This window comes from Lolium perenne, chromosome 1, assembly GCF_019359855.2.
Source record: "Lolium perenne isolate Kyuss_39 chromosome 1, Kyuss_2.0, whole genome shotgun sequence".
NCBI lineage: Eukaryota > Viridiplantae > Streptophyta > Magnoliopsida > Poales > Poaceae > Lolium > Lolium perenne.
In genome coordinates this window covers 159,084,894-159,105,037 of record NC_067244.2, presented here as the reverse complement: position 1 = coordinate 159,105,037, position 20,144 = coordinate 159,084,894, and the positions used below count along the sequence as shown (strand labels likewise).

The 20,144-nt window shown below is 48.3% G+C and overlaps 1 long non-coding RNA gene across 1 annotated transcript; it reads left to right on the top strand.

Annotated features, from left to right (window-relative positions):
• Positions 1-9,493: 9,493 nt before the first annotated feature.
• Positions 9,494-10,440, top strand: LOC127301465 (uncharacterized). Its single transcript, XR_007852109.2, has 2 exons — positions 9,494-9,845; positions 9,972-10,440. It is a non-coding gene; the product is annotated as an uncharacterized lncRNA (long non-coding RNA).
• Positions 10,441-20,144: the final 9,704 nt, after the last annotated feature.

Sequence of the window (20,144 nt, the reverse complement as noted above, 5' to 3'; positions counted from 1 at the left end):
CTTCTAGATTGCATCTTGGCTTGGATTGCGTTCTCGCGGTAGGAAATTTTTTGTTTTCTATGCTACGAATCCCTACAATAAATACCTTTGTTTTAAGAGGTGTCCTCATCTTCCAGATGGATTTATTATTTAAAACCGGTTGTGACGGAATACACAGAGCTTTGTACATGGAGCTGGCCGAAAATACACCATTCTTGGTGAGACTCCAACGAAATTCATCCGTCCCTTGAACCAAGTGGATTGAATCCAAAAGCTGAAGCAATTCGTTCCAAGCGACTAGCCGGGGACCAAGAAGATCATGTCTGAACGTTATGGAGGGGCAAGGTATCCCCTTTATGGCGAACAATATTGTATAAAGTTGGATACTGTTCGCGAAGAGTGGTTGTTCCCAACCATTTATCCTCCCAGAACCGTATCTCCGCCCCATTCTTAATGGAGAAAGAACCAAATGGGGAAAATATTTTTTAGTTGCCATGATGCCAGCCAAAAAATGTGAATCACCTGGTTGTCAAAGAACCTGAGAGACCACCTTTGAGCCAATATACTTTTTCGTAGTAGTTGTTGCCACACACCATCCTCCGTCAACAACCTAGCCAGCCATTTACCAAGCAAGGCCCTGTTCTTAACTTCAAGATCATGGACACCAAGTCGACCTTGATCTTTTGGATGGCATACAACACTCCATTTAGTTAACCGGTACTTTTTCTTCTCACTATCCCCTTGCCAAAAGAATCTTGATCTGAAATAGTTCAATCTATGCAAGACACCTTTCGGTAACTGGAAAAAAGAAATCATATACAATACCATATTTGTAAGTACTGAGTCCACCAAGGAATCGTAATTTTCCTTTCCAACTAGTAAGACGTTTTTGAAGTCTTTCTTTAACAATTTTCCATTCAGCCAACGTGAGCCTCCGATAGTGAATCTGAATCCCAAGATAACTGATTGGAAAACAACCAATCCCACAACCAAATAATTCAACATACAGGTTGACATCATCATTGGCATCACCGAAATAATATAATTCACTTTTATGGAAATTAATCTTAAGACCTGATAACTGCTCGAATGCTGAAAGAATTAATTTCAGATTACGTGTCTTTTCCAAGTCATGATTACTTTCATGGCTATCTCTTTCATGCGAGTTGTTAGCATAAAACCACCATATTTCGAGTTAAATGTTAACTTTAATACCACTTTATGTTTTGGGAGCAAAAAACTATCATGTTTTTCGCTGGTTGTCTCAGAAAGCAGTAATATGTAATTGAACGCAAATGGACACGGATACTGCCAAGTGGGAATCATTAGTCAGGGCTAAGGTGGCAACACAACTAGTTGACTTGCTGATGTAGATGTATGTCCCAATTGTGAGACACATTAAAAATAGAAAGTATCTAGAAAAAATAAATGGGAGGTCATCTCTCCTTGTTTGCTCCGCACCCGAGACCACCACCGCCGCGGGCGCTGGTGTGGTCCTGCCAATGGCACCCCAACTCCCTCCACCACCCGCCCATGGCATCCACGCCTCCTGCCCTCCTTTTCCCCATCCACCACCTCTATAGTTGGCTCTCCGGGCTCCCGTACCGCAGCTGCAGTTCTTGACCACGATCAGAGATGGTGGAGACGATGCCATGGAGCCACATGATGCAGTGGTGCCGAGCTGGTGTGTTGGACTCCGCATGGTTGCGATGACCCCGTGGGCGTCTATCCGCAATTGCGGTGCAGCTCACGGCGGTGGATGACGATGCTACACAACAGGGATCTACAAAGCACGTGGAGGACAGATGGACAGGTCCACGATGATCAGCTGCTCATCTTGAAGATGGAAAGAATCCCAGAGAGGTCGAGCGCCAATCGGAGGCGACCACATCATCTATGATTAGTGGCGGCTGAAGGTGGAGATGAAGGCAACGACTCACTCGACAGAGGGTGTTTCGACTTGATTCACTCGGCGCAGATGAAGAGGGATCCCGCGCGGTGATGATGGAGATGTTCAGCCGCGAGCAAGGGCGGCAGAGAGGACTACTCCCACCGGAGGCGGAGGTGGTGGTTGCGCGAGGAAGAAAGGATGGCCAGGGGATTTTTTTTTAGATATTTAGATTTATTTTATTTATTATCCTGACGTGTGGAACCTAGCCCACCTCAGAAAATTATGCCACCTAGCTCTGACTAATGGGTTGCACTTGGCAAATTCGGTGTCAATTCGCGTACAATTGTAGATTAGTGTTTTCTGAAACAACCAAGAAAAAATGTGGTAGTTTTTTTGTTCCCAAAACGTAGAGTGGTAACAAAGTTGATATTTAGCCTGAAATGTGGTGGTTTTATTCTAGCAACTTCTTTCATGCATATGATATTGTATTGTACAAACTAGCAATGGGTGTGGCATGTCCTACAACATTCCGAACACTAGGTGAACTGCACGCGCGATATAGTGTTAAAAAAGTTGAACTGTGATGCGCTCCTAAGTAGTTATGCAGAGGCTTAGTTTGTGATCGATCATTAACTGTGATATGTTAAATTTACTTTATAATTGATCATAGAAACTAGATTAGCTTATCACAGTCTACCTCTGTGAAAAACCCTTCGCTCCGGTCGTCCCCGCGGGCGATGATTGGGCGAACCCTAGCCCCCCTCACCTCCACACCTCCTCCTCCGCCGCCACCGGCGAGGGCTGCCGGGCAAAGCCTGCGCGGTGCCGGGGACGGCGGGACCTCCTTTACCCGCTCGCGTGGCGGCTCTGCGCGGGGCAGTAGCGGATGACGGCGGTGCTCCTAGGGGCTCTTCGAGCTTGGTCCAGCGGTGGCGGTGAGGCAGGTCGACGGCAGCTCGTGGCGGAGGGGTGGGCGGGCGCGGCGTGCAGCGATGGGCGGCGGCGGAAGGCAGCGGCGGAGGGGAGATGCTGGTGGTGGCGCCGCTCAGGTTGGGGCCAGGCGGGCCCCGATTTGGGCCGGGTGGGCCTAGTCCTGGGTCTGGAGGGTCTGGATGCGGCCAATGCCGATGGAGCCCATCCCATGCTGCACCACTGCTGGTACCGGATCTGGGCCAGGTGGGGTTCCTCTTACGTCCGAGAAGGTTCCTCCTACGTCCGAGAAGGTGGAGGCGTTGTTCTGGCTACTGTAACGGTGTGGCTATGTCCCCGAGCGTCGTGGTGGGGGTGCTTCTTTGCGGTGGTGTGCGGTCTCGGCCGGGCCGTCTTGCGAGGAGTGAGGTTGTGGCGACGCCGTTCATGGCATATGGCTAGCACATGGCGGCTCGGTGGTGGCTTGGGTAGGTTTGGCATGAAGCTGCAGATGGATGGCGGCGGTAGCCTAGGCGCAACAGCTCGGCGGCTTGGCTAAGTGGCTTGATCGTGGCCTGGCAGGCGGCCGGGCCTGATCTAGGCCTTCTCGGCCATGCTACTGCGTCCGGACGGCGTGTTCCTCTGGTGGTGGTGGGTGGATCCCCTCCCCTAGGTTGCCACTTGCTTTGACGGTTGCATGCTATGGTGCTGTCATGCCCTGCCCGTTTCGTGTTGCGGTGTGCCGACCAAGCCATGGGCTCGAGTTCGTGGGGATGCCGGGGCGACGGTCCCGGAAGGTGGACTGTGTGGGTGGCTCTACTGTGGGCAACGTGGCAGTGGTGGTGGTCTCTCTCTTCAGTCATGGGGATGGCGAGGAGCAGACGATGGGGGATCCTGGTGTTGGTGGCGCTTCGGCTTTGGCAACTCCCAGATCATGTTTCGGAAGCCTGACTTGGGGAAAGGGGGCGGCTGAGTTTTGGGTGCGGTGTGCGGATGCTTCCGGGTGAAAACTCAGCACCACGGCACCAACAACGGCGATGCATGCGGGTGTCGTAACCCTCTTGGGGGCGTCATTGTGGGTATCCACCCCGTGGTATGGCTCAGGTGAAAACCTTAGACCTCGCGGTCTCGACGGCGGCGACGCACTGCGTCGTTACCCTCTTGGGGGCGTCGTTGTGGAGTCCCGACTCGACTTGGTTTCGTGCCATTGTCTCCGGTGGCAAGTTCGGGTTTTCTGTGTTCTTTTTCCGTTTTATCTTTGATCTGCTTTGTAAGAGGTTCATCTCTCCACCTTGTATCGGTTCGGCTATTGCGGATTTATTTATAAAGCGGGACGAAAGCCTATTTCAAGGAGGAAACAACCACACGTTGGTTGTTCAAGTGTAATCTGCCTCATGGATATTGAGGGCCGGCTAGCTCTAGCTGTATGGTGGTCTAGTTTTTTTCGATATGAGAGCATTGCTCCGGCCTCTGCATCAATAGATGCACACAACCATGTCTTTTATTAAAAAATAGGTCCAAAATGTATACTTATTACAATCATATGGAAGCTAAGGCTGCGACAATATTCAGCCAAACAAAGATGAAAAGCAAACAAAATCTATCCATCTTCAATTCTTTTAATGTGCCGCCATCCAGTAGCCTGGAAATAGCAGTCTTGTCCAACCGTCAAAATTCGGTTGCATCCAGTAGCCATAGTATCCCGCTGGTCCTCCGGGAGAAGGTATGTCCAAAGCTGTATCCAATGCACCGCACGAAGAATAACCTGCAAAAAATTGGTTCCCTTTTGTTTATTAACCACAATGTCATTTCTACTTATCCATATAGACCAGCAAATCGCAGAAATACCAATATGAATATGCTCTTTATCTTTCTTATTCACCTCATTCAACCAATTACAAAAGATATTAGTGATATTAGATGGAGGAGGAATGTTATAAGCAAAAAATATCATTCTCCAAATTAATTTTGCAAACGGATAAGAAAGAAACAAGTGATCAATCGTCTCATTATTATCACAGACACAACATTTTTGACAACCTCTTTATCAAATTATTCTTAGTAAGCAACACCTTATTACTAAAAAACTACATAAAAATCTTTATCTTAAGGGGGATCTTGACCGTTCATAAGACCAAGGTACATGGATTTATGAAAACAAACCCGAGTCTGTTAGCTTCCAGACAAACTTGTTATTTTCGTTGTCAGTTGTACCGACATTAAGCGCTTACATAAGTGTAACCACATATTCCACTTATGTTTATTAAGGGATCTCCTAAAACCAATATTAATAGGAGATTGACCCAAAACTGTAGATGTCAACACATTTTTTTGTTGGACAATATTATAAAGAGACGGATATTGTTGGGCTAACGACACCTTAAAAATGGGGAGAATTTCACTTCCCGGCCTCTGCACCAACCAGGAATGCACACAGTTATTTGGCATGAGTACTAAGATTTTTTATCTTGTTTAAGATTAAAGCATAGTTCTCAAGACGAATTGCATGAGTACCAGGACCGATCTAGGCCTGAAGTATAAATAGGAACCTTAATTTGGATCCGTGAGGATTTGAACTCAGATGTTAGATTTGGAAAAAAATTCCCTGGGAGAGGGCCGCAGCTCCTCCTATGTGAGGCCCCTGTCCAGATTTCTCCGCGTGGCTCATTAGCACACATCTCAAAGCAATTAGAACCTCCTTCTCCACCTTATCGTCAAAGTCAGAAAATTCCCCATTCACCCTCCGGTCTCTCACAAACAAGCGCGGTGCCGCCCACGACGTGAAGGTCCAGCGGCCAACGCGCCCTCGACCCGCCGTCGCTGTCTTCCCTGCACATGGGATCCAGCTGGTGCGCCCATCCCTGCTTGCAATAATTGAAACATTATGATCTACACTAGGTGGCGACGAGTGACGGCGGCGGCCGCTCACGCGGCTGCAAATAGTCTCCTAATCGGTAGATGAGTAATCCACTGCCAGTTTAGACGTTTAATAAGGCTTTCGTCCTGTTTTTGTATCATCGTTTCCTTTTGCTTCTTTGCACTTGCAGAGGTGAAGCCAGCACCGGTTGTGTCTGCATTATCGAGAGCTCGGTTGAGCAGCGTTGCAATGCAAGGACAGCTTGGGGAATCTTCTTAGAGTAATTTTACAAATATGTGCGAACCGGACGTTGTTTGTAGAGTTTTCTGCAGTAAAATTGCTAGCTCGTGTAGATTGCTGGATTAGGAAGAAGATTTAGAAGGCTAATTGTTGATACGTGCTCGCCGGAAACCGTGAATGACAGAGAAGTTCAAAGTTGGAAGTTAAACGCCCAGCCGTCCTACGATTGCTTGGTCACCTGTCGCCTACTGCCTCGGGGACACGCAGGGGAGGTACTAGTCGGCTTTAACATAGACAGACGCCGGACCTTTCTGGCGACGGAGGCGGCTGTCCGACGCCTTCCATGGCGACGCGGGATCCTCCTGCTTTGAGATACGGAGGGATCGGTGGAGGTTTAAATTGCTTTGAGATGTGTGCTAATGAGCCACGTGGAGAAATCTGGAGAGGGGCCTCACGTAGGAGGAGCTGCGGCCCTCTCCCAGAGAAATTTTCTCCGTTAGATTTGTATATCCACTCCCCCAACCAGTTGGTGGTCTAGTGACCGCATCAATTTTGGAACAAATTTTCGTCATGCTTGGACAACATTTTTGGAATGGGAGAGCTTTGCCTTCACCATATCCATGAACCCTTCCAACACGTAAAACTTTTATTTATTTTTCCTCGAGTACACGTACCTACGACTATATACGAGCATGGACGAATCAGTCCCATCTCGCGCGATTTGTGCATGTCGAGTAGCCACATTGTCTTTGCCACCGCGTCGGAGAGGCTATCCGGTAGAGTATGTTGCACGCGGGGAGCTACTCGCGTGATGGATCTCACAATCAGCCCCCTTGCGACTACACCTCGCCTTGTCAGAACTTTAATGAACACAAGAGAGATACTGATGAGATGCTCGGTCGTGGACATGTCTCTTCTAGCTGTGGCTGAAAGGAAAGGGACGAGGCCCTCGAAAGTTCCTTCGCCTCTTCTTCGCAGCTCCTCTCTGTCATTCTTTGTGGAGTTATGCAGCGCTTTTGCAAGGGAGGAGGCATGTTCTAATGCACATACCCTCTCAGCTATGGAAGCTTCTACTTCGGACGAGCTGCAGGGCATTGTTGAAAGTGTAAAGCTTGGGATGCCATCCGCAGTGCAACGAGGAAAATTTATAGTATATCCCATCTCAGTTGTGTCTTATCCATTCCCTGTACCTCCCATGCCAACATGTTCAAAACAGTGGTGGGATAATGGTGACTGATTGTGGGGTTAGAGATGGGTGATAGATTGCGGAATATTGATTGTATTAATATACGGTAATTGGTGATTACATTGAGCCTCTTGGTGAAAACCTAAGATCGTTGATCGGACGACGACAGTGTTAGAGCACTGTTTCCTTCTTGGAGGCGTCGTTTTTGGAGAGTCTGTATTTCAGGTGTTGTCTTGGCGGTGGATGTATTGGTGTTGTTAGGCCCAAGATACTGCAGCGGGACTTTTGTTTTTTAGTTTTCTTTTCCTTTTTTTGGCTGTGTGCATCCGTAGTGCCATTAGGGTGGTGCGTTGTTGCAGAGGCTGGGTGTAATTGGTATCTTTTTTATATTAATATATTCCCTTTATCGAAAAAAAATTGAGCCTCTTGGGCTGTTTATATAGTACTATAGACTTGGAGGACAAGAAGCCTAGTAGAGATAGAATTGGAGTACAATCTTAAACTACCTAATATAGCCTAGACTTGATATACTCTAACACCCCCCGCAGTCGGATCGGTAGTGACGCGATCGGTCCGACTGGAGAAGAAGCCGAAGACGTGGTGCAGCCCCTTGATGCCGATGTCGATGAAGCCGTTGTTATCGTGGTCGATGGTGCCGTGTGATTTATCACCGTTGATGAAGTTCTTGATGATGATGTTGTTGTGGTCGGTGTCGTCTTGAGCCCGGGGGAAGTCGCCATAGTGATAAAATAAAAGGCGGTTGCAGCGGTAGTCAACTCGAGGTAGACGTAGCTGGATTTGTGGTAGTTGAGGTAGGCGACACGCCGCGCCGAACTTGCCGGGCTCGGGAGCGCGCCGGGGACGAAGGCATGCACCGGTGTTGTCGGTACCGGGCATGCGAAGACAGGGACCACCATGAGCCATGCGCGCCAGAGTTGGATGAAGTAGCAGAGAAGGCCTCCGTGTACGGTCGATTGCGCGCCGTATGCGCCGGAGTAGACGAAGTGGTTGCAAGAAGAAAATTGAGCACATGCGGTGCAAACAAAAAATTAGACTGCAACTCTGGCGGTATGGTCATTGTGGACGAAGATGACGAGGTGGTTTTTTATGTCGATTGAACTGTAGCGGTAGTAGATGTCGGGGATCGAACCCGTTTTATTCATCTACATGCAGGAGCGCGGCGACGCAGAACCCGTTGGCGGTGACGAAGACCTTGATTGGTGATGACGGCGATGATGCAGTACGTGCGGCAGAGTTGTTGGTGTAGATGGTGGTCGGCGATGATGACTAGCGACGATGATGCGGCCCTTTGTTGATGGCGAGGCGCATACTTGGGACGGGTGTCCCGGTTGGTGTTGGCGAAGATGATCCGACATGGTGGCGGCGTGCGGTTGGAGAAGTCGGCGACGGCGCATGAAGGCGTGGCGCGTGGTGACAACATGACGAGCAGACTATTTGGTGGCTAAAGAAAAATAGAGAAAGAAATAGATCTGAAACAAAATTTGCTAAACTACGAAACTAATCTAAAGAAAAACTTAGCAACGAGATCGGATGCCCCCGGTGGAGATCATGGTGATCGATCTCCCCGGGGACGGCGGAAGCGGTGGGTGGCTAAACCCTAGGTCGCAGAAAGAACCGCTCTGATACCATGATAGATTGCGGAATATTGATTGTATTAGTATACGGTAATTGGTGATTATATTGAGCCTCTTGGGCTGTTTATATAGTACTAGAGACTTGGAGGACAAGAAGCCTAGTAGAGATAGAATTGGTGTACAATCTTAAACTACCTAATATAGCCTAGATGTGATATACTCTAACAATGGGCGCGCCCGCGAGGTAGAGAGCCCGTACGCCATCCCTGGATGAGAATACAAGATCGAGCTCTTTTATGGTGATTGGCACGGAACTTTGGCTCCGTCTAATAAAATTTTAATAAAATTTGTGTTCCGTCTAATGTATTTTTTCATAGCCGTTGATTAAATCGATGTGTAACACCTATAATAATTCACCAATTCTAAAGGTTAACTCATCAAATTATAATCAGAAAAAAAATCATCAAATCCTCCTTCCACGAGCGCCCGCCCTGGCCGCTACCCTCTCCTTAATCGCGCCGCCAGCCGCCACGGACGCACCCTCTCCTTCATCGCAGCCACCAGCCGCCGCCGCCCTCCCGCTGTCGCAACCGCTGGCCGCCCTCTCTTCTCCATCACAGACGCCAGCCGCCGCGGCCGGCCCTCTCCTCCATCGCAGACGTGAGCCACCGCCCCCTCCCTCCGCTGCAGCCGCCAGACTTCGCCGCCACCCTTCCCTCCGTCGCAGCCGCCAGCCACCGCCGCCCCCTCCCTCCGTCACAGCCGCCGCCACCCCCCTCCCTCAAGGATCAGGATAAGGATCAAATGATCATGTCTCCACTAAATTACTATGTTGCTGAATTGAACCATTATTCCTTGACCTTCCGATTTTAAGATTTACTGATGTGCAGTTATTGACCAGCGATTCCCACAATGTGGCATTCTAGATGTGTTGTACATCTCTGTTTGATCTTTGTGGATTTTCATTAAGAACAACTTGACATTTGTAACTTATTCTAGTGGTGGCTCTCCAAGTGTGAGACCTGTTTAGCATTCTAGCTTTGAGTTACATTGTTTCCTAATGCATGATTTTTTTTGCCTCTAATAGCTATGTAATGCCAGAGCTTTTTGAAGGAGTGGTAGCATATTATAATGGTCATAATGGTGGCTCGTGTTTCTTTCAGTTCGGCACAATTTAAATTCATGCAGGTATATATGTTTGCTGTCATTATTTTGTAACTTATTGAATACTACTCTGCACATTAACCTTAGTACCATATCATGTGCTGTTCTAAATGTTAGATTTATATTTTTGCTAAATGCATGTCTTCTTAGCTGCAAGTACCAGACGAAGGTATAACAATGTTAATAGGCTACAATGAACAACAATGGAGAAGCTGGGAACCATGATGAAGTGATGATCGATGAAGCAGATGTGAATGACGAAGAAGCAAGTGCAAGCCATGGTCAAGCTCCAGTCCGGGACGTGGTGATGGAAATTGAGCTCGCCAACGAGTTGACGGGGGAATGGGGGATGCCCTGGATGACTTTGACATTGATGTTGGCAGGGAATAGCAAGTACTTGAGCTCGCTGGAGTCTGCTCCTAGCGCATGGTGTGCAAAGATGTACATCTTAAAAGCTTGAGGTAGAAGAACATAGCTAGCATAGCCTCAAACTGAGAGTTTGTTGCTTGATAGAGTTCGATCTGTGCATATGAATATTGATGCTACCTTTGTGAGTGACACCTGGAAAGTCATTACCGTCGTGCTGGAAGGAATCCATCTCAGCTCTTTATTTTGAGTACGAGTTCTGATGTGCATATTAAATCTGTGAAAATTTTAGTGATCAATGCCACTGCATATTTTTCATGGGTTGCAAATGCTACCCACCCTTTGTTGTGAACATACATTTCAGATTCATGACTCTTTTTGAACCACATTCCCAACATTTTTTGAAACCTAGTGCAACCATCAGAAGAAACTGAACATTCGTGTTTTTGTTTGGAGGAGTGCTGCAGACAAGAATGGAGGGATGAAGCCTGCTACCCGCATTGATATATCGAATTGCATTTTGAATAAATAGGAGATAGTTACACAATGACAAATTTCATAGGATCTGGATATATACAAATCTTACAAGATGAATATCAAACCAAATGATGTAGTAATAAAAAATAAATGTACTAAATGAATAACCCAGAAGCAAGTGGCTTCATCAACCAAACAACCTTAATAATTTCAAACTTGTGGAAAACAGGAGAACTGGAGATGCACTGGATGCATGCGTTGGTATGTGGGATGGATGGCTTAGGTGCAGGTATAGCTGGGCCAGACGGCACAACCAAAGTCGTTGATGACCAGCTTGAGCGCGAGCGACACGTAGAGGGAAAGGTCCAGCACCTTGGCCTTGACGGAAGTGCGGTGGGGAGGCCAGCGACGCCTTGCACGAGCGAGCAACACTTCATCTTGCTGTCGCCGATTTGCACCTCGTTTTCGAGAATGTGAGGTCACCACATGACAGAGATGAGGATGCTATATTGTTCATTCCCTTCGAACCCTGCAGATTCATTTGATTTCTGTGATGCTCGAAACATTTGATTATCAATTTAGTTTTAACAAGCTTACCTATGTTCATGTTATCTTTTCTAGAGATACCTGTTGGGTACGAAAAAGATTGGATTTCTATAGATCTAGATTCTTTTGGCAATCTGAGGATATGTTCTATGATACCCTTTGGTTGCAGTACACATACGGGATCATATATGAATTTGGGAATTGGAATCAAGAAAGGGGAAAGAACTAGAGGAGGACAACCTTACCGAAGATGTGAACTTGCGCCGCCGACGGCCGCTCCTTGCAAGCCTATCTCCGGCCAACGTCCGCCGCCGCGAGACCCATCAGCGAGAGAGTGAGAGGATGAATGGTGAGACCACGGTGAGAGATGCTCAAATTGTTGTTGCTTTAAGATGTGTGCACATATATGTTCAATTACTTGTTGTTTTAAGATTCATGCAGTTTCATCGGACGCTTCGGCCACGCAAAAGGACGCTCGTTTTGTATACTGTTCATAAAATATATTAGAGATTTCGGTCCCACCAATTTTGGTTCCGGTCCCATATTTTTGGTTTCGTTAGTTTTGTTCCGTCTATTTACCACCATCAGATCGAGATGAATGGACGGTTATTAAAAATACCAATCACCATAAAACTTGTATCATCTTAAAGATAGAGGCTTAATATGCAGACATGACTTTATAGTGGGCCGTAGAAAAATAGCCACAAAAACACGAAATAAGTTACTAAATAAAAAATAGAAAACAAAAACTGGATAAAAAGCATAGATTATCTTATCATGAACCATGTGAATGTTTAAAAACAACCACATGTATGATGGCTGCTCAACTCAAATCTGCCAGACTTCAATCATAATGAAAGCTTGGAGTCCATCTCGGCCCCTGCTTGTGTTCAGAAAACCTTGAGGCGGGCTAGCTCTATCAATTCTACCATAAATTTTTCTTGAGTAAGTAAAATTCTTTAATTTTGCGTCCTTCAATATGATGCGTGTGGTGTGGGTGCTCACGTTGGTACTAGTGCCGTGAACTTAACACAGCGAGGTGGTCAACACGTGATCACATCAAGCGCACGTATTAGTGTCTCTGACACGTTACAATAGAGCCTAGTCAGCTGGTTCTAAGAGATTAAATATTATAATCTAGCTGGGAGAGAGAAGAGGAGAAAATATAAATAAGATATCATGCAAGAGCTAGCTTTAGAATGTGCTTATAGTTACTTTGTGAGAGTGGATTGTGGACCATGTACCACAAAAGTAGTACTTTTTTGTAACTCATTATTGTACATGTTAGTTATAAGATCACTTATAGATGACGTTGCAATATACTAGAGCCAGCAGTCGACTCTACTATTGTTCTTGTTCTTATGTACCTTCGTCCTTTTCATCGGCATCAGGCAGTCCAGATCCTACCAGATTTGCATGAAGAGCAAGCTGAAGTTTGTGACTGCCTCCCCCGCCAATGTTTCGAGCATCAGCAAAGACGAGGAGTTGCCGTTGCCCTTCATTTCAGTGCCTCGATCTGTCCAAGACAGTGCTCCTCTAAAGCTCTAACCATCGACATGGGAGAGACATCGACGTACGATATGTCCTCAAGCGGCCACCAACGACGACGTGAAGGACGGGGTTTAAGCCCTAAGACATGCCTTCTCCATTCCTTTGCAGGTCCTCCGCTTCGCGCTTTTAGAAGTTCGCTGGCTCGAATGAGAGGAGTGTAGGCAGACGGTTGCGCCGTTCTGGTCGCTTTTGCATGGAAGGAGGAGCACAGGCTTTCCGCGATCCGCAACATTCTCCTTTGGACATGCTGGAGGGCATTGTCCGATATATAAATCCAAGACAGTGCATTCATAGCAGCATCTATTTCTTTCCTCGTACCTCCCATTCCTATAAGTTCTATAACGGTGGTGGCATGACAGAGCCATTAGCCGGCTACGGACCAAAAATGATCTAACCTATTTCGGGGATAGAGAGGCTATGTGGTAGATATTTTATACTGCAGGGAGCAAGAGGGTGAATATGGTAGGTGGAGTAGGTGAGAGGCAACAATTAGTAGTAAAACTATCATGTTAGCGCCATACACACACCATGAACTATATAAGCTTTAGTCCATGATGACACGTAGACACATGGTGCATTACATGAAACAATAAATTCGAATTGTACTAGCAGCCTGACACTTGATCGGCTCTTACATAGGAATGGGGCTTATATGATCCCTATCATCCCATGCGGTGTTCTACACTTGTTACTAATACGTGATAACCATTTTTTTAAAGATTGATCTTGTCGAGAATCGCCAACATGCATCTTACTCCAGGAAGATCCCACCAGCAGACTAATAGACTCTCTCATGCTAACCTCCTACCTAGAGCTTATATGAACCCTATCTAATGCACCCTTCCCCCTTTTTCCCCTTAGAGGTCGTTTGGTAGCCAGGATTTCATTTCGTTTGCAGCATGTTGAAATGAATACATGTATTAATTTCATTTACATTGTAATTTCAGAAATGAACACTTGTTTAGTTGCTACAGGAATTGCAAATGACAGCAGCATTCAATATTAAATTTGTAAATGGCTTCCATAGAGAAACGCAAATGACAGGTCTCAGCTCGGAATTGTGTTTACCCATAGTATCATTTTGCTGGATTTCCTAAATGAAATGATGGCCCAATTCTGTGGAAACCAAACAGCCCACCTATAGAATTTCAAAATGAATTCCAGGATTTCAGACCCAAATGATGGATAGTTAGATACCAAACGACTTATGGGCTCCATTCTCACTGACTTGTGGGCTCCATGTGTTGGGGGGATGACCCCCGGTATGCCAAAGGCATGCCAAACCAGATGGTTTGAGCCATCAAGATACCGGGTTAATGTTCATACCGGAGGACAAGGTTAAGTGTTTGGCTAAGTAAAGCTAAGCCGGTATCCCCCAGAGGGGTATACCGGAACCGGGTAAAGAAGACACCGGGCTACCGGTAAGAAGAGCATGTCGGCAAAGCTGGTCAAAGATTCTCTTCAGAGCTAGAGGACAAAGATGAGCTAAGCAAAGTAGCTTTAAACGAAGCCCTGACGCCAAAGGGGAGGATGGCGCCAAAAGCAGCCGGAGGACGTCAGCCTCCCTGATTAAAGATACCGGCGCCGCCGTTTATGATTAAAGTGACTTTGTAAAAGTAGTTTGTCTAGTCAAAGATGCCATTAGGGTTCCTTGCTATGTAAGCCACCTCTCCCCTATATAAGGAGAGGGGGTACTCCCATTACGGGCATGTATGTTATGTATGTATGATACAAGGTGAGGTTCTGTGTCCAAAAACTTGTATCCCGTTGAGATCAATAAAGAGAAAGATCTAGAGCAGAGTTCTTCCTTGTGTTCTTCTTCTTGTATCGCTGCCTTTGGTTGTGTTCTTGAGGAAAGCATCCGGAAGTTCGTCCAATCTAATCCAAAACCCTCCCCCGAATCCTCTAGCGCACATTCGGCCCCAACTTAAGCCATCCCATGGCATCTGTCTTTTCACCACAACGACAGTTGGCGCCCACCGTGGGGCCAGCAGCTGCGCTTGCTGGAGTTCATATTCGGGCGGGCCTCCTCACCATCGACGGCGAGCGTGTCGTCACCGCGCTCGTCGACCGCGTCCTCGACATGGACTTCATCAACGACAACACAGGCTACTTCGCCAGCGGCGGTAAGTTCCCCAAGAAGAAGCACACCGTCGAGCTCGGGAGCTTCCGCGTCTACTACGGCATCGTCCCCGAGCGCCAGTGCCTCTCGCCGGTGCTGGTGGCTCCGGATCCGCCAAGATCTGCGCTTCCCAGCGGCCGCGCCGCCGGCAGCGTCGAGGTGCTGGTCGTTGGCGCAGGGGACGCCGGCAAAGGAGCTGCGGCGGAAGGCGCTGGACCGACAAAGTCCACGCGCACGGCCAAGCCGCCGACCGAACGTGACCAGGTGGTTGCGGGCGCTTCCGCAGCGCTACCGGAAACTCCACTCCAAGCGGCGATGAACGTCCTCGCCACGCCCATCGCGCAGAACATCGACCCGGCAGCGGCTCAGGCGGAGCTGGAGGCAGAACGCCAGAGGCTGCTCAAGAACGGCAACGACATCATCCGGGCGCAGCGCGAGCTGAACTTAACCCTACGTGAGTATAACGCTGCCCATGGCTTTGCTTCTGTTAGCGCTCATCCGGCTAGGCAACCGGAGAACCGGCTTAGAGCTCGCAATCTAGATCAGGATTTGCGTAAGGAAGTTCTTACCGGAAAAAGTGTCTCTATATCTGTGAGCATCATAGAGAAACCTAAGTACAGTAGCCCGGATAAAACCATAAAAGCTGCTAAGGCTGCCGTAGAGCCATGTGAATCGCTTTCCGGGGACGCTCTGGCAAAGCAGGAAGAGCGCGTCTGGGAGCTGCTTGAAACCATCGAGTAGCAAAACGCTGAGCAGCTGGCTAAGCTGAACAAGGCTGTGGCTTCAAAATCCACGCGTTCAACAAAAAATGCCGGTAGCAAGTCCCAAGGGCAGGCGTCGTCCCCCCATCCGGACAAGAGAAAAGAAAAAGCGAATGCACAGCAAATGACTGTGTACGATCCGGTACTTGCCGGAAAACAACAAGCCGGGCGGTACGAGGCCGGTAGAAAAAATCAAGGGGCAGCAGGTGCCTATGCCGAAAACGGTTACGCCGCAAGAGATTATGCCGGCAAAGAACAAAGTGGGCAAGATTTTCGCGCTGCAAGAGCAGCGTACGTGGAAGAGGAAATGCCTCCGCCAAGGTACCGGCAGGCAAGAGCCGCGGTACCGGAAAGATATGAAGAGGTTGATTCAAGAGCTGAGAGAATTGCAGCTTACCGGAATCCGTTGGGAGACCGGTTAGGCGAAAGATGCCTACCAGACCGGGATGCGAGGCACAGGCTGGATAGGGTATATTTATCTGAGATAGTGGAGGCAGAGGGTCCTCCAGGCCCTAAATGTTTTGGCCCAAGGATCATGAGGGAGGAGCCACCGGTTCGCAACTTCACGTTGCCCCGTGACACTAAAACTTACGATGACACCACCAAGCCGGAAGACTGGCTCGCGGATTACGTGACCGCAGTATATGTTGCCGGCGGCGGAGGAACTGTCACTGGTGGAGGAAACCGGCGCTGGGCTGTAAGAATCGTACCATCTTTCCTGGTAGGACCAGCGCGCATCTGGCTAAACAATTTGCCGGCAGGAAGTATAAATGGCTGGCTGGACTTTGAGGAGGCCTTTGTAAGCAATTTCAGTAGCACCTACCGGAGGCCAAACAAGCTGCCGCAGCTCGCTTTATGCGTGCAGCGCTCCAATGAAACAGATCGAGATTACCTAACCCGGTGGAACTCCACAAGAAACTCCTGTGAAGGGGTGATAGAGGCACAAGCCATTGCTTTGTTTTGCAACGGGTGCAGAAGAGGTTCACCTCTGTGGCAAAAGCTACAGAGAAACATGCCAACAACTTTGGCAGAAATGATACGTGTGGCGGATAGCTACGCATTGGGAGACCCAATGCAACCGGCAGTACAAGCTGAGCCGGAACAAACAAACCAGCCTCAGCAACGCCAAGAGCAATACCGGGATAATAGGAAAAACAAACGAAGGGAAGAGTTTCCGGATCGAGGGTATGGTCCACAGCATGTAGCCGCGGTGCAGGATAATTCCGGCGCCAGCGGAAGCCAAAGGCAGAAAACCGGATCGCAGCCATGGGCGGGTCCAAAGAAACAATGGGTTGAAAAGAAGCCGTGGCAAAACAATGAGGAAAGATACACCATGGAATCCGCCATGGATCAGCCATGCCGGTGGCACACGCCAAACCCCGGAAGGCCGGCAAACCATTTGACAAAAGATTGTACTTGGACCAGAAGTTTGATGGGCCAAGGTACAACAAAAGATGCCAGGAAATTACCACCACCACGCCCGCTTACCGGACCAAATGCCATACCGGTACAACCTCAGCAAAACCGGCCTCCACCACAACAAGTTCATCAGGTGGGAGATGGCGATGGCCAACCACCTCCACCGGCACCTTTAGGCCGGAACATTTATCACGATCCGGACTTGTGCTGCGTTGTGTTCGTCACTGAGCCAACAGATAAGCAAAGCCTGCGTCGCCGTTCCATGGAAGTGAATGCGGTGATGCCGGCAGTTCCAAAATATATGCTGTGGTCTGATCAAGAAGTCAGCTGGTCGTTCAAGGATCACCCGAAAATAATGCCTAATCCGGGTGGTTATGATCTGGTTGTGGACCCTATCATGCATGGGCCAGCAACTCGAGTCAAATTCAGCAAGGTGCTGATAGACAATGGGAGCAGCATAAACATCATGTACCGGCACGCTATGCGCACACTTGGGATAACTGAGAACATGCTGCAGCCAACACACGCGACTTTCCACGGAATCGTTCCGGGCTTATCTTGTTCGCCCATGGGAAAAGTCCGGGTGGATGTCTCGTTTGGTGGACGAGATAATTGCTGGGTGGAAAACCTTCTGTTCGAGGTAGTGGACCTGGAAAGCCCTTACCATGCACTGCTGGGGAGACCGGCACTGGCAGCTTTTATGGCATCAACTCACACAGCCTATCTTAAAGATGAAGATGCCGGCACCTCGTGGACCATTAACCGTGGTGGGAAACTACAAAGTCTCGCTGGAAACCGCTTCCGCCGGCTCAAATCTGGCCGAATCGCTGGTGATCGCAGAGGAAAAGAAGAGAATGCAAACTGCGGTTGCGCTGGCTCAATCATCACAGTTTAGTTTAGCGGCAATGAGTGGAAACTTGGGCACACCGGCATTCAAGCCAACCAATGACACAAAAGACATCGTGCTGGACCCGGCTTACCCTGAGCGTACCGTTCGTATCGGTGCTGGCCTCAGTGAGGCATAGGAAAGCGCGCTCGTCAGCTTCCTCCGTGAGAATCGGAATATCTTTGCCTGGTCTACTGATGACTTGGTAGGTGTTCCGAGGGAGCTGGCTGAGCACTCTTTGAATGTCCGGAAGGATGCTAAGCCGGTAAGGCAGCCGTTGCGCCGGTTTGCTGAAGACAGGAGAAAGATCATTGGAGAGGAGGTGACAAAGTTGTTGGTTGCCGGCTTCATCGTGGAAGTGCTGCACACTGAGTGGCTAGCCAATCCGGTGCTGGTCGAGAAGAACAAAGAAGAGAACCTTGAAGCAAAAGCTCCAAAGGTATGGCGCATGTGCATCGGCTACACCAACCTGAACAAGGCTTGCCCAAAAGATACTTTCCCGCTACCCCGGATCGATCAAGTGATTGATTCCACTGCCGGTTGTGAACTGTTGTCTTTTCTGGATGCTTATTCCGGTTTCCACCAAATCCCCTTGAAAAAGGAAGATCAAATAAAAATTGCGTTTATCACCCCGCACGGGGCTTATTGCTATGTCACTATGCCTTTCGGTTTGCGCAACGCTGGTGCAACGTACCAACGCTATATGCAAAAATGTTTGTATGATCAAATTGGAAAAAACGTGCAGGTCTACGTAGGCGATGTCGTGATAAAAATGAAGGTCAAGGAAACCTTGATCGATGATTTGAGACAAACGTTTGATAACCTAAGAAGGTTCCGGATGAAACTCAATCCGGCAAAGTGCACCTTTGGTGTCCCTGCCGGCAAGTTGCTTGGCTTTCTCGTATCAAGCCGGGGCATAGAGGTAAATCCGGTAAAAATCCGGGCAATTGAAAGAATGACCATACCGCACGATCTAAAAGATGTGCAAAAGTTTACCAGAAGCTTGGCATCGCTAAGCCGGTTCATAAGCAGGTTGGGAGAAAAAGCTCTGCCCCTCTATGCTTTGATGAAAAAATCTGATACTTTCGTCTGGACCCCTCAGGCGGACGCGGCGTTTAAAGAGCTAAAAACAATGCTAGCCACTGCGCCTATACTAGCTTCACCTTTAGAAAGGGAGCCCATGTTGTTGTACATAGCAGCAACAAACCGGGTTGTGAGTGTGGTAGTTGTAGTCGAAAGAGAAGAGGAAGGAAAAACCGTGCAGCGACCGGTATACTACCTGAGCGAGGTGCTCTCCCTCTCAAAACAAAACTACCCTCACTTCCAAAAAATGACTTATGGCGTGTTCATGGCAGCCACAAAGCTCAAGCACTACTTTGAAGAGCATCCCATGAAAGTGGTGAGTGAGGCACCCATTTCAGATATCATGTGTAACAAAGATGCAAGTGGCAGAATTGCCAAATGGGTGATTCAGATATCCCCATACGTACCGGAATACGAAAGAAGAGATGCCATAAAATCGCAAGCTTTGGCTGATTTCCTTGTTGATTGGGCGGAAATGCAATATAAGCCACCGGAACAAAAGATAGAATACTGGAAGATGCACTTTGACGGATCCAAATTCAAAGAGGGTCTAGGTGCCGGTGTGGTGCTTACCTCACCTAAGGGAGATCATCTCCGGTATGTTCTACAGGTGCACTTTACAGCATCAAACAATGTAGCAGAGTATAAAGCTCTGATCCATGGACTCAAAGTCGCAAAAGAAATCGGTGCGCACCGGATCATTTGCTATGGTGATTCAGATCTTGTGGTGCAGCAGTGTTCCGGAGATTGGGACGCAAAAGATGCCAACATGGCCTCATACCGGTTTCACGTGCAAAAGATTTCCGGCTTCTTTGAGGGCTGTGAGTTTCACCATGTGCCACGAGCAGAAAATGAAGCCGCGGATGCTTTGTCCAAGCTGGGCTCATCCAGGCAAGAAATTCCTCCCGGAATAGCCTTGGCACACTTAAGGGTACCATCGATCAAGCCGAGCCCGGAATCGGAGTCAATTTTCGTACCGGAATCACATGTTGTACCGATGGATATCGACGAAGGAAACCCGGGGACTGTTCCGGTAAGCTCGGGGACTGTTCCGGCAAGCTCGGGGACTGTTGCGTCCATACCGGAAGAAACAATGCTGGTGGATAACATGG